Source organism: Triticum aestivum, chromosome 2A (genome assembly GCF_018294505.1).
Source record: "Triticum aestivum cultivar Chinese Spring chromosome 2A, IWGSC CS RefSeq v2.1, whole genome shotgun sequence".
Lineage (NCBI taxonomy): Eukaryota > Viridiplantae > Streptophyta > Magnoliopsida > Poales > Poaceae > Triticum > Triticum aestivum.
The window spans coordinates 609,480,887-609,494,457 of NC_057797.1; the positions used below are offsets into that span (position 1 = coordinate 609,480,887).

At 46.6% G+C, this 13,571-nt stretch overlaps 1 pseudogene; it reads right to left on the minus strand.

The window, feature by feature from the left end:
• Positions 1–4,494: 4,494 nt before the first annotated feature.
• Positions 4,495–10,363, minus strand: LOC123189723 (uncharacterized; annotated as a pseudogene).
• Positions 10,364–13,571: the final 3,208 nt, after the last annotated feature.

Consider the following 13,571-nt stretch of genomic DNA (forward strand, 5'->3'; position numbering starts at 1 on the left):
AGGTAGCCCGACGTAACTTTTTCAGGTCCAGATTTCCAGTTGCCGGAATTCTCCCTCTTTGTGTGAACCTTGCATATTATGAGAGAAAAGGCATTAGATTTACTCCAAAAAGTCTTATTATGCATAAAAATATTATAAATAACAGTAGGTAAACATGATGCAAAATAGATGTATCATACGCCTAGTTGATGTGAGACTATCTCCTCCTTTTTGTCTTCCTACAACCACTGTATTCTATTCCACCTATAGTGCTATGTCCATGGCTCACGCTCATGTATTGCGTGAAAGTCGAAAAAGTTTGAAAACATCAAAAGTATGAAACAATTGCTTGGCTTGTCATCGGGGTTGTGCATGATTTAAATATTTTGTGTGATGAATATGGAGCATATCCAGACTATATGATTTTGTAGGGATAACTTTCTTTGGCCATGTTATTTTGAGAAGACATGATTACTTTATTAGTATGCTTGAAGTACTGTTGTTTTTATGTCAATATTAAACTTTTGTTTTGAATTTTATGGTCCAAATATTCTTGCCACAATAGAGAAGATTACATTGATAAATATGTTAAGTAGCATTCCACATCAAAAATTCCGTCTTTATCATTTACCTACTCGAGGACGAGCAAGAATTAAGCTTGGGGATGCTTGATACGTTGGAGACGTATGTATCAATATTTTTTTATTGTTCCACGCTATTATATTATCCATCTTGGATGTTTTATATGCATTTATATGCTATTTTATATTATTTTTGGGACTAACCTATTAACCTAGAGCCCAGTGTCAGTTTTTGTTTTTTCCTCGTTTTTGAGTTTCGCAGAAAAGGAATATCAAACGGAGTCCAAATGAGCTGAAAATTTGCGTTGTTTTTTTATGGACTGGAAGAAGCACCTGAAGCAAAAGAGTTGGGCCAGAAGAACCACGAGGCATCCACAAGGGTGGAGGGCGCCCCCCTAGGGCGCGCCCCCTGTCTTGTTGTCGCTTCGTGGACCCTCCTGGCCTGTTCTCGACGCCAAAAATTCCTATAAATATAGAAACCCCCAGAAACAAATCTATATTGGGAGTTCCGCCGCCGCAAGCCTCTATAGCCATGAAAAACCAATCGAGAGCCCGTTCTGGCACCCTGCCGGAGGGGGAAACCATCACTGGTGGCCATCTTCATCATCCCGACGCTCTCCATGACGAGGAGGGAGTAGTTCATCCTCGGGGCTGAGGGTATGTACCAGTAGCTATGTGTTTGATCTCTCTCTCTCTCCCGTGTTCTTGATTTGGCACGATCTTGATGTACCGTGAGTTTTGTTACTATAGTTGGATCTTATGGTGTTCTTCCCCCTCTACCTTCTTGTGATGAATTGAGTCTTGCTCTTTGAGGTTTCATTATGTTGGATTGAGTATTGGATTTGAGAATACTTGATGTATGTCTTGCGATGGGATATTTGTGGTGACAATGGTATGTTTTATTGATTCACTTGATGTATGTTTTGTCACTCAACTCGCGGATTCCCGAGGTGACATTGGGGTAATCTGTGCATAGGGGTTGATGCACGTTTTCGTCCTACGTTCTTCGATAGAAACTTTAGAGTGATTCTTTGTTGCATGTTGAGGGATTGCCATATGATATAATTATATTATCATTGTTGAGAGAACTTTCACTAGTGAAAGTATGAACCCTAGGCCTTGTTTTCAAGCATTGCAATACCATTTTTGCTCACTTTCGTTCCTAGTTACCTTGCTGTTTTTATATTTTCAGATTACAAAAACCTATATCTACCATCCATATTACACTTGTATCATCATCTCTTCGCCAAACTAGTGCACCTATATAATTTACCATTGTATTGGGTGTGTTGGGGACACATGAGACTCTTTGTTATTTGGTTGCAGGGTTGTTTGAGAGAGACCACCTTCATCCTACGCCTCCCACGGATTGATAAACCTTAGGTCATCGACTTGAAGGAAAATTGCTACTGTCCTACAAAATTCTGCGCATGGGGGGCCAACATGAGTCTACAATAAGAAGGTTGTGTAGTAGACATCACCGCGCCGCAGTTTCGGCCAGGTTCCGGTCGCGATTTGCCGGCTGTTTTCATGCCTTCGTCGCCTTCATAGGAACCGCTAGCGCGGTGGCGACCGACCGGGGTGGTGTGAACCCGGGGCGGCGGGCGGGGGAGCGGGGGAGGGGGCGGCGGCATGGACGCGACGGTGGAGGGCGAGCTCGCCGCGGCGGCAGCGGCGGCGGCGATGTGGGTCAGCCCACCGGCTGTAGCGGCGGCGGAGAAGGCGGCGGGTCGTCCGCTTCAGCCATGGCGGCGATGGAAGGCCGAGGGGGGGGGGCGATCGCGAGGCGGAAGGTGAATGAAGTGGCGGTTAGGCATTTGGCGGGTGGTCGCGGTTTTACATCAGTTACATCTCGTGATGTAAATTTGCATCACGAAGTTTTCAATTTTATATATTCGGGAGGCGGTGGTCCAAGTTTTTTTACATATGGACCGTCTCTTGGAGCAGCGTTTTTTTGCTCTCGAAGCTTCAAAAGTTAGTTATTTTTACATATGAACCGTCTATTGGAGATGCTCTTACTAAGGTGGTCTGGTTGTTTGGCGCATTTAGTCTCTTTAAATACGTTTGCCCTGCATCGACCCATCCCTGTTCGCGTGCAAAACCCCCATTTCTTCCCACCTGAGCTTCTTCCTCTCCCAATCTGCCCGTCGGAGTTTCTTCCTCTACGAATCCAAATCCAGCAAGGAAGGATGTCACCATTACCTAGCATCAAGGACGTCGCCAAACCCTGTGGCTCGGAGCTTGTTGCCATCTCCATGGAGGAAGCAGGTATTTATCTTCTCTGACGTCATCAACTCCCTTGTGTTACAAGTATCACCGGTGATGGCCCCCCTCTGATCTGCCTCAAGGGTGAGTTTTTGTTGTGTGATGAGATGAGTCATGAACTCTGTGAGTAGGTACGAGTCCATGGTCTTAATGTTTTAGACCATCCGTTAGGCCTTATTCCAATATCCTACACTGTGAAAGTAAAAACCGAAATTTTTATTAATAATAATTAATAAAAAGGAAAAACTAGTTGCTCCACATGACTTGTACTCCTACATAGCTGCACATTTGACATGGTTTGACACAAGAGTTGTAGTACAATCTGCAGTGCACCACTACAGGAGTATATGCAGAAGCAACTACTCGTACGTGGACTTGGGTTGCAACCTTTTTACAGACTCTGGGGTCCAAATTCGCTTGACTAGAATTTTAAATCCCCGGGCTTTGCATGGCTAAAAAAATCCCTTGGATTCGAGTAAGGCATCCTGTATCTTGAAAAAGATGTCGTGCTGCGTCTGCCGTAGTTGGCACAAAAATGAAAAGATATATGCAACCAAGAGAACAGCATCCGTGGTTGATGTGCCGGTATGAGCTGTGAAAACACAGACTGAAGCATCAAGCATCCATGGCCACGTATGACCGGCACGAGCGTGCTTCCTCATGCATGGACGTCTCTCTCTGAAACAAACAACTGGCTTTCGCGACGCCGCAACAGTGGTCCTTGTGCAACAATGAACGGTGGTCCTTGTGCAACAGTGAACAATGGTCGTGCCAGCGTCCGTGTGGCCAGTTGGTTGCTGATGGCACGAGAGGCCCAGCACATGCAAAAGGGTATCAACGGAGGGCGGGCCAGTTTTGCACTGTTTTGTGCTGGCGTCGTTATGGCAGCTGCCAAGGCCAGCAGGACGAAGATGTCGCTCGCGGGAGGCCTACCGCGCGGCCCCTCCAGCCCAATATTCTTGCGGCTTTTTTACCGCAAGGGATGCACCGCGAGCATCGCGGTCTGAAGATCCACGAAACCACATCCGATCACAGCCACTGCGTGGATTTGATTTTTGGTGGCGTGAGCTGGGTCAGCATGAATAAACAGTCTCACAAGAGAGGATAAGCAGATGCAGAGTTCATATGTGAAAAAACAACCCAAGGATCTACCAGCCCTCTGAAAACATTACCAGGAGTGCGTGCCAAGCTAAAGCTGGTGAACAGTTGGTTCCACATTAGTGCCCCAGCACCTTACAGTCAAACACATAGACGCCAAACCATGCACCAGGTTACACTACAAAGTCAAGAGAAACATCTGCCCCAGCGCTTTGCTTAAACAAATACTGCTACACCTAACACCTTGATATAACAAAAGTATCCTATCCTATCCAGAGTAGCAAATCGCAGGCGTGAAGAATGCGCAGGGCCGACAAAAAGGACTCATTAGTCGTGCGTGGCCTTGTCTTGGCTCGTGCTGTCATCTTGCGCACCAAAATGATCCATCCTAGGTTAAGTTGCTCCATTAATTAATCCTGCTCGTAATCCGTACAGATTGACAAAGCGCTCAAGACAACACAACAGGGTGCTAACTGACACATGCATCTAGGAGTATTATATTGCAAGCCCTGACCTGCTAATATATAATACGTAGGGAGCAGTGCCTTCTTAAGTCAAACACACATGCATGGGTCTTGCAAAAAATTTCCTTTCTTTGTAGTAACAGAGAGTTAAAGAGTATACTGAAACCACATGCTGCTGGAGCTGGTAACAGTACAATATGCTATTGTGACAGTTAAAAGGAAAAACTAGTTGCTCCAGATGGCTTGTGCAGGGCTGCACAGTTGACATGGTTTGACCAAAAGAGTTGTAGTACAATCTGTGGTGCGCTACAGGTATATGCAGAAGCAACTACGTGGACTTGGGTTACAAGCTAGTAGTATGAAGATGCTGAAGGTTTCTCTCAGCACAACAAATTTAAGACCACTTCTCCTATGATAACAGCATCACACACAGAGCAGTTGCTTCCTACAGATTTGGCATTGGCATTGGCACTGCGAGATCTTGCTGTGGAAAACAAACTGCGAGATCCGCCACAGCTTCTCCGACTAGCTCCACCAACAGGCCATCTGCAATCTGTTTCGTCATCTCATCCGCTTCCGACCTCGCTGATTTCACCCAGCCTCCTCCTTCCACCTCTTGATGCACGATTCTTTCCAGCATCATTGCAGCATCACTACACTCATTGGCCGCGAGCCTCTCCGCCCTGTACAGCCAATCCCTCACATGGCTCCATACTTCTTCCCCTAAATCTTGAGACAATGCCTCGCTCCGTGCTCCGAAGCATGCTTTACCCCATGGGTAGGTTCTTAGCAAGGCTTCCTGGCCAGTCTCAACCAATGCCATGTTTACACAATCGAAGAGAAGCTTTTGGTTTGACCTACGCTCCCTCGATTTAGCAGCCTCCTCCTTGCGGTCCAGGAACTTATCACACAGTGCGGGATCAAGAGGGCAATCGGCCAAATGCCAACCTGTGAAAACCATACTCACTTGTAGGTTGTCTAATCCAGCAGATGATAGTATCTTCTGTACAAGGGCATAACATTCTGATTCATTATCCTCTGCATTTGAGGAATTCAGATGATGCATGTGTAATGGCGAATGTGAGTATGTGTCCTTGCATGATAACGAGCGGGGAACAGACTCAATTGCACGAGATCGTAAGGCAGCTCCTGTAACGTAATAAGAACAAATACTTAGTATGTATACCAACAGGGAGACGAAAGGCTCAACAATTAGAAAAAAAAGGACAAACTTACTCTCATTGCAGGCACTGGTACTACTTGATGATTCAGGTTCATTAGTGTTGCTAGCTTCAAATGATGCATCCAGAACTGAAGTAGGACTAGGCTGATCACGCATGCATTTTAGGCCACCGTTTGATACGGGTTCATCAGTATATCCACTAGGGCAGTCAGAAGACACAGGTGCTTCCATGGAACCAACATCCTCCTGCTACATGTCAACAAGTTAGTAAGCACAACAATAATCTTTTGCATCAAAAGCCCCATACTCATGGCCATAGACAACAAGCAAATAGTAAGGCATAAACGAAATAATTTGAGATTAATGCGTACATTTAAAGAACAATTTGTTTGTATGGTGGAATTGTCAGCTTTGTCCTTGCAAAATGCTATTTGCTCATCAAATTGAAGGTCACTATTGGTCTCTGATCGCTTGTCGTCAAGAAAAGTGACTTGAACCTTCTCACCGCTATCAGAAGGAACGGTAGTTTTCTCCTCTGCCAGCCTTTTACTTCTAGGGAAGAAAAAACTTGATACTTTCCCCTTGAATGATAATTTTCCTTTACCTTGCCTTGTATCCACCTTCGGTGTTTCACAGCCTTCAGAATTTGCAGACACCACCATGTTATCAAACATTGCTGATGACACCGGGAGAGATTTTGATCTCGCTAAATTTCTTGGAGAGCTCTCCCCGGTTTCATCCTCTCTTAATGTAGATACGGAACTAGCTTGCATGGCCAACTCATTTTTTGTGCCACACGACCGGCTACTTGAAGCAGAGTTTATTACAGTAACAGTTTCCTCTTTCTCAGTTTCTTTGATGGAGAGCATGTCACCCAGAGTTCTTGAGGTCCTTGGCAACTTTACTTCTTGTCTGATCTCATCACATGCTACCGTTGTCCATCTCTCGGAAAGTCGCCTTTTGGCTTCTTTGATCACAGATGACTCAGCTGAATGTGAATGAGATGCCCTGCTATGAGTTGAAGATGAGTAAGTACTGCTATATCTTTTGATATAATCCCATGAATGCCGCGACACTGGACTGACTACCTCCGAGTCACTTAGGCTACCACCATCTTCATCAATGTTATCACCTTCTGACCTGCTTAAAGAGCTCTCATCTCCATTATACCCATTTGAGTATACAGAAGACAGTAGAGACTCATCCCGCCGCCGTCGATCTTCTGGCAGGTATTGAGCCGAAGCACCCGATACTTCTGTACATCCTAGGGTGGATGTACCATCCTGTAAATCACCAAGAAAGGCTGTCCGCTGAATCAGTTCAAATGGAGATGATCTGGGAGTTAGCCTGGCATGTGCTCTGTTAGGTTTCCCAGGACTTGGCTTTAGGACCACTATCCTGTTTGGCTTCGAGAAGGCATCTTCTGCTGAATGAGATCTCATTTTCTTCATCAACTCCGTGTGTTCTGCTTTCTCTTGCCCCTTTATTCTCAGGAGATTTAAATGGTTTCAAGACAGTAATGCGCTTTGTCTGAGGTGATGCAGGCATTGTGTGTTGTCCATAGAGCGGGTTCGAGAAAACAGAGCTTGGTTCTTCAAGGAACTTTAGAAACAGATCCTTATTTGAACTTAGAACCTCCAGGGCTTCGTGAAACTCCTTTGAATGAAGGAAATTTTCATCTGTGGCAAGACGTTTTGCTTGTATGAACTTTTGTCGAACAACTTCTATCCTTTCGTCTCTCTTGTTTTGTGAAGACCTCACTCCTGAAGAAGTTTGATCCTGAAGATGATGTGTTCTTAATGGTTCTTCACAGACTGCATACACATCCTTAAATTCTACTGTTTCATTGGGGCCTGTGTGTTTGCCCCGTGTTGTTTTGTTGTAGAGGCGCAGCTCTTGCTGCTGCAGGGCCTTCTTTGTTGCTGCATAATTATCATGTGAATGACTTCTCCTCAAATTTCTTTTGGGAGAATGTAATGCCTGTTCTTGAGCAGGTAGATCATCTTCAAGCCCCATCAACCTGGCAACAACACTCGGCGGTTTCCTCTTTGATTCCACTTCTTTGGCTATCTCATTTGCTAGTAGCTTCTTCATGGGTGATGCATCTGATTTGCTGCTTAAAGAACTCCTATTACTTGTCTCCTGTAGGGAGTTTGTATTAGAACAAAGAAGACAGAAAATTCTCACTTGCCAAAAAAAATAGTAGTTTCTTTGCTGCCGTATATTTACAAGAAATTTTGACCAGGATAAGTTAGGCGGATCACCTATGACAAACTGAAACATGACATGGCACTCACCAGTTTATCCTCTATACAAACTTTAGCAGGATCAACGGTTCTCTTGATATCTGTCCGGCCTCTACGAACTGGAGAATCTGAAAGGTCAAGCTAAACCAAATAAATAGTTTGACAATGACAGAAAAACAGCCTACATGCCAGACAAAACAAGCTAACACAAAAGGAACACAGTCAAGTTCAATATTTAGACCAGCGTGTTGCTCTTTGGTATTTCAAACCTATGGAGCGAAAAACATCCAAAGGAAAAGACAAGCAAAACATGTCATCATCCAAAGGAAAAATGTCTACATTGTGGAAAGGAATCACTTTCCCATACAATGCCAACACCATCTAGTCCCCCACACGAGAGAGGAGATTGGCAACATTTGTGCCAGCAAATGTCCAAAATATTAGAGCCTAGGGCAGAAATGTACAAAATGCTACACCCCACCCACCACCAAGTAGTACCACATATATATTGTAGAAAAGCAGCATTTATCTCAAGTAAAATGAAGCAGCTGGCAACTGAATACGCATTACTGAGTAAAAAAACCTTGCAGATCAACAACATTGCAAAAATAAACATAAAGAGCAATTTACGTGCCTTCTCTGTGAGCTCTGTCAGAGAGTGCCTTGGTGTTGGCCATCCCCGTACTCAGGTCGAACAAGTTGATCATCGCCTTGTTCTCACTAAAGATACTTCCTCCAAGCATTACAACATCAGCGAAGATATAGGATTCCTGAAAAAACAGTGTCACGGCAAAGAAGTTAAGCGAAAGGACGCAGAGGACATGAAACATCACCAGCCACATGATTGTACCTGAGATCCACAAGGCCAGCCAATCAAGCTAACTAAATAACAAGAGCGTTTATAAGCCGCGGCCGGTACAAACAGCCAGCAGGGCAGCAATAGCGCAGAGTGAAATGAAGTGTCTTGGGATGCTCTTAAGTAGCATTTGAAGCCTTAAAATTTGAACCTACGGGACATAAAGACTTAAAGAGGAGGCCTGGTGGTATTACTGTAGCGCGATGCCGTCCTCACAGGAAAACTTGGACACACACATGGCTAAGGCTGGGTTTTTCGCAGGCGTTGGTAGGCCACACGAGCACAGTCGATGGCCCTGTTCTTGTTCAAAACCGAGAGAAGATGGCAAAATGGCGCGTGGAACGAAGCGATAAACGACTGTGCCTGGCGACAGGAGGGGGCAAGTTGGAAAAGTGGAAAATGTTAGCAGCAGCGAACAGGGGGTAACATGATGCAGAGTGCATTGGATCGGGTTTAGCAACTCATGGCCATGATTACCATCCAAAGGAATCTTTGCAGGCGGCGAGAGAGGCTTTTTAAGGCTGCGCTTTTGCCGTCGTCAGATATATGATTTAGCAGGCACGGGCTCGGGGAATCACAGCTCACATGAGAGAGAGGGGGTGGAAACTGGAAAGGAGATCGGCTTTGCTTGTACGCTTCATGGTATGATGAGAAGTTCAAAACTCGAGCTGCTGAGTTCAAAATGTTTTTGATATAAACTGTGGCGGCTGAACGAGACGTAACCTAGGCGATGTAGAAAACTGTGGAGCAGAGAACGAACTCTGAAGGCACAAAGCAAAAGAAAAAGGGGAGCTGTCCGAGGAGCGTCCGCACTCTGCAGTCTTCTCCGCGGGGAGGGGAGAAACACCAAGAACTCGGAGCTTTCCACGCGGAATGCGGCTGGGTTCCCCAGTTTAATCCGGGAATCGAGAGGAGCCAGCGAACGGCAACAGCTCCGGTGGTCAGGGAATCTGGCAGAGACAGGCGCGCGTCGGAGCAATAAATTCTCGGGCGCGGGAGCGGAAAGGGACGGGAGGAACTGGGGGTAAAAGCGGGCGCCTTTACGCCAGCATCGATGGCCAATTTCTGGTCCCGGGGATCATAAATCGAGCTCGGATCTCCACATTCCCTCCCTCCCTCCTGCGCACGCCCGGGCCCGAAATTCCCTGACGAAACCTAACAAAACCGCAAACAAACTCCTCGCCTGAGAAGAACACGGCGGCCTGAATCGAATGCCGCCGCGCGTCCGGCGCCCCATGGCCGGCTTCCGCCGCGGAGGAAGATGGACCTAAAAAAACAGATACGGAAGAAGAAAAAATGCGCCACCAACGGAAACGCGAGAAATCCTCGGCCAAAAGGATAGAATCCCACCCGTGTCGCGCGTTCCGGGGAAGGGGGCGGGGGAGGAGGGAGGGCGGGGATCGGGGAGGGCGCACCTACGGGGGAGCGGCGGCGGGCATTGGCCGGCGGCGGGGGCGGGGGCGGAACAGCGAGCTGGTGCCACTGCGCAGTGTGCAGTGGGAGCGGCGAATGGGACGGGAGGTTGGCGGAATTCACCCAGCTCCCACCCTTCTGCCCCGTGAACTGTTGCTTTGTTGTGTTCTTGCTCCTCTCCTCTCCCTTTCGCGTCTCTCGGATATCCTACTCCTACCCGCCGCTCGTGTCGTGGACGTGGGGTGGGTTGCGTGCGTGCGTGCGTGCGTCGCGTGGAATGGAGAAAAGGCGGTGATGATGGGCGAGGGAGGGACGCGGATCGTGGAGTGGACGTGGAGTGAAGTGGCTGCGAATGACAAGGAACATACGGAGCGTGGCATGGATTCCGGGACGCTGCGTGATCCGAATCAGAATGTGCCGTGCGTAGAAATTTATTGCGGTTTCTTGTATATCCGGCCACCATGGTGGTACGTTGCAATCGTCGTGCCGTAGATGTAGTACGACTGCATTTACTCGCCGTGGCTGCTGTACTACCTGCATTTCTGTTTGTGGAAGGTGTTGTTTCAACCTTTTGAATTATTAAGGGCATCTTCAACACTGCCTTCGAAATGGACACGGTATCCGACTGTGATCGGTCGAGACGAGTCCGCGGACGATGATGAAAGAGTTGGACATCTAATCTTATTGTCTTTTTACTGAAAAAGATTTTCACTCCGCTTTTAAGATAAAGTCAACTGTCAGAGCCTAACACACAGAGACTAACATAAAAGAGCGACAACAAGTACTGAGGTTCTACTGAGGGCATAGCTCAACAAGCTCAAAAAAGAAGAACACAAAGAGGGGGGGGGAGCACGGCACGGCTCCTAATTCGGCTCGGGGGGCGGTGGAGAAAGCGGCGGCGATAAGTGGACTGCCATCGAGCGAAGGTCGGCGATGAAGGCAGAGATGGCATCACGGTCCTGGGGCAGCTAAGCGGCCGCCAAAGCTGCAAGTAACCAGACAGTTTGAAGAGAGCGTCAGTAGCACGTCGAAGCGGAATGCGCTGAATCACAAGTCTATTTCGGATCGTCCAGAGGGTCCAGGCGAGGAACCCAACCTCCAACCACCTAATGTGGCGAGTACGCAGGGGAAGGCCTGGAGTTCTGCGAACAGGACATGGAAATTGGTGTGGCACCAATGGCCGCCAATCACCTCTCTAAAGCAGCTCCAAATAAATTTGACGGACACACAGGAGAAGAAAATGTGATTCGAGTCTTCTAAGACGCCACAGAGCGGACAAAGACCGTTACCAGGACCATTGCGCTTTCTGAAATCCACACCGGATGGGGTCCGGCCGCGGATCCATTGCCACATGAAGATCCTAATCTTCAGAGGTAGGCGAATGGACCACACCGTTGTAAGAGGAAGGGGGCGGTGGAGACGGCAATGGCCCGGTAGAGGGACTTGGTGTAGAATTGGCCCGACGGCTCCAAACGCCACGAACGTGATCAGGGCCTGCTTCTACATCAGGCTTGTGGAGGGCAATACAGTCAAGCAAATCATGTCAGGCGGCAATTGAAGGAAATATGCCATAGAGGCAATAATAAAGTTGTTATTTATATTTCATTATATCATGATAAATGTTTATTATTAATGCTAGAATTGTATTAATCGGAAACTTGATACGTGTGTTAGACAAAACACAATGTCCCCTAGTAAGCCTCTACTAGACTAGTTCGTTAATCAAAGATGGTTAAGTTTCCTAACCATAGACACGTGTTGTCATTTGATGAACAGGATCACATCATTAGGAGAATGATGTGATGGACAAGACCCATCCGTTAGCTGAGCATAATGATCGTTAAGTTTTATTTCTATTGCTTTCTTCATGGCATATACATATTTCTTTGACTATGAGATTATGCAACTCCCAAATACCGGAGGAATACCTTGTGTGCTATCAAACGTCACAACGTAAATGGGTGATTATAAAGATGCTCTACAGGTATCTCCGAAGGTGTTGGTTGGATTGGCATAGATCGAGATTAGAATTTGTCACTCCGAGTATCAGAGAGGTATCTCTGGGCCCTCTCCGTAATGCACATCATAATAAGCCTTGCAAGCAATGTGACTAATAAGTTAGTTGTGGAATGATGATTATGGAACGAGTAAAGAGACTTGCCGGTAATGAGGTTGAACTAGGTATGGAGATACCGATGATCAAATCTCGGGTAAGTAATATACTGATGAGAAAGGGAATAACGTATGTTGTCATTGCGGTACGACCGATAAAGATCTTCGTAGAAAATGTAGGAACTGATAACCCACAAGTATAAGGGATCGCAACAGTTTTCGAGGATAGAGTATTCAACCCAAATTTATTGATTCGACACAAGGGGAGCCAAAGAATATTCTCAAGTATTAATAGTTGAGTTGTCAATTCACCCGCACCTGAAAGACTTAATATCTGCAGCAAAGTATTTAGTAGCAAAGTAATATGGAAGTAACGGTAATGGTGGCAAAAGTAACAATATTGGTTTTGTAGTGATGGTAATAGTAGCAACAGAAAAGTAACTAAGCAAAGATCAATATGTGAAAAGCTCGTCGTCGGTGTCAAAACCGGCGGATCTCGGGTAGGGGGTCCCGAACTATGTGTCTAAGATCGATGGTAACAGGAGACAGGGGACACAATGTTTACCCAGGTTCGGGCCTCTCTACGGAGGTAATACCCTACTTCCTGCTTGATTGATCTTGATGAATGTGAGTATTACAAGAGTTGATCTACCACGAGATCGTAATGGCTAAACCCTAAAAGTCTAGCTTGACTATGATTATGAGGATCTCTCCCTATGGACCTAGCCCTCCGGTTTATATAAACACCGGGGGGTCTAGGGTTACATAAGGTCGGTTAAAGGGAAAGGAATCTTCATATTTGGTCGCCAAGCTTGCCTTCCACGCCAAGGAGAGTCCCATCCGGACACGAGTAAAGTCTTCGGTCTTTGTATCTTCACAGCCCATCAGTCCATCCCATGTCCAATAGGTCGGACGCCCGAGGACCCCTTAGTCCAGGACTCCCTCAGTAGCCCCTGAACCAGGCTTCAATGACGAGGTGTCCGACGCGTAGATTTTCTTTGGCATTGCAAGGCGGGTTCCCCTTTCTGAATACTCCAAGATAGTCTTAGGATGAAACGAACGTGTTCGGATCTGCAACACAAGTACCACACACACAGCTGTAGAGAGTATAATATTTCACGAGTCCCATCTGCTGACAACTTTTTGCAAGATGACATCACATCTGTCCGGTCATTATATCGAACTGTTTTTGTCTGCTGTTCCGCGTTTCAGATGCGGTTTCCATTGGCACGTCTTGTCAAAGCAGAGATCGTGTCCCCTTATTGCGGGATTCTCATCAATACGGGCGTGGGTAATCTAACTATGCCGTTCGCACAACCCTTGGCCATAGGCGAGTTTTAAGGCGAATGGGGAGGCGTTCGATATTCACTGCCT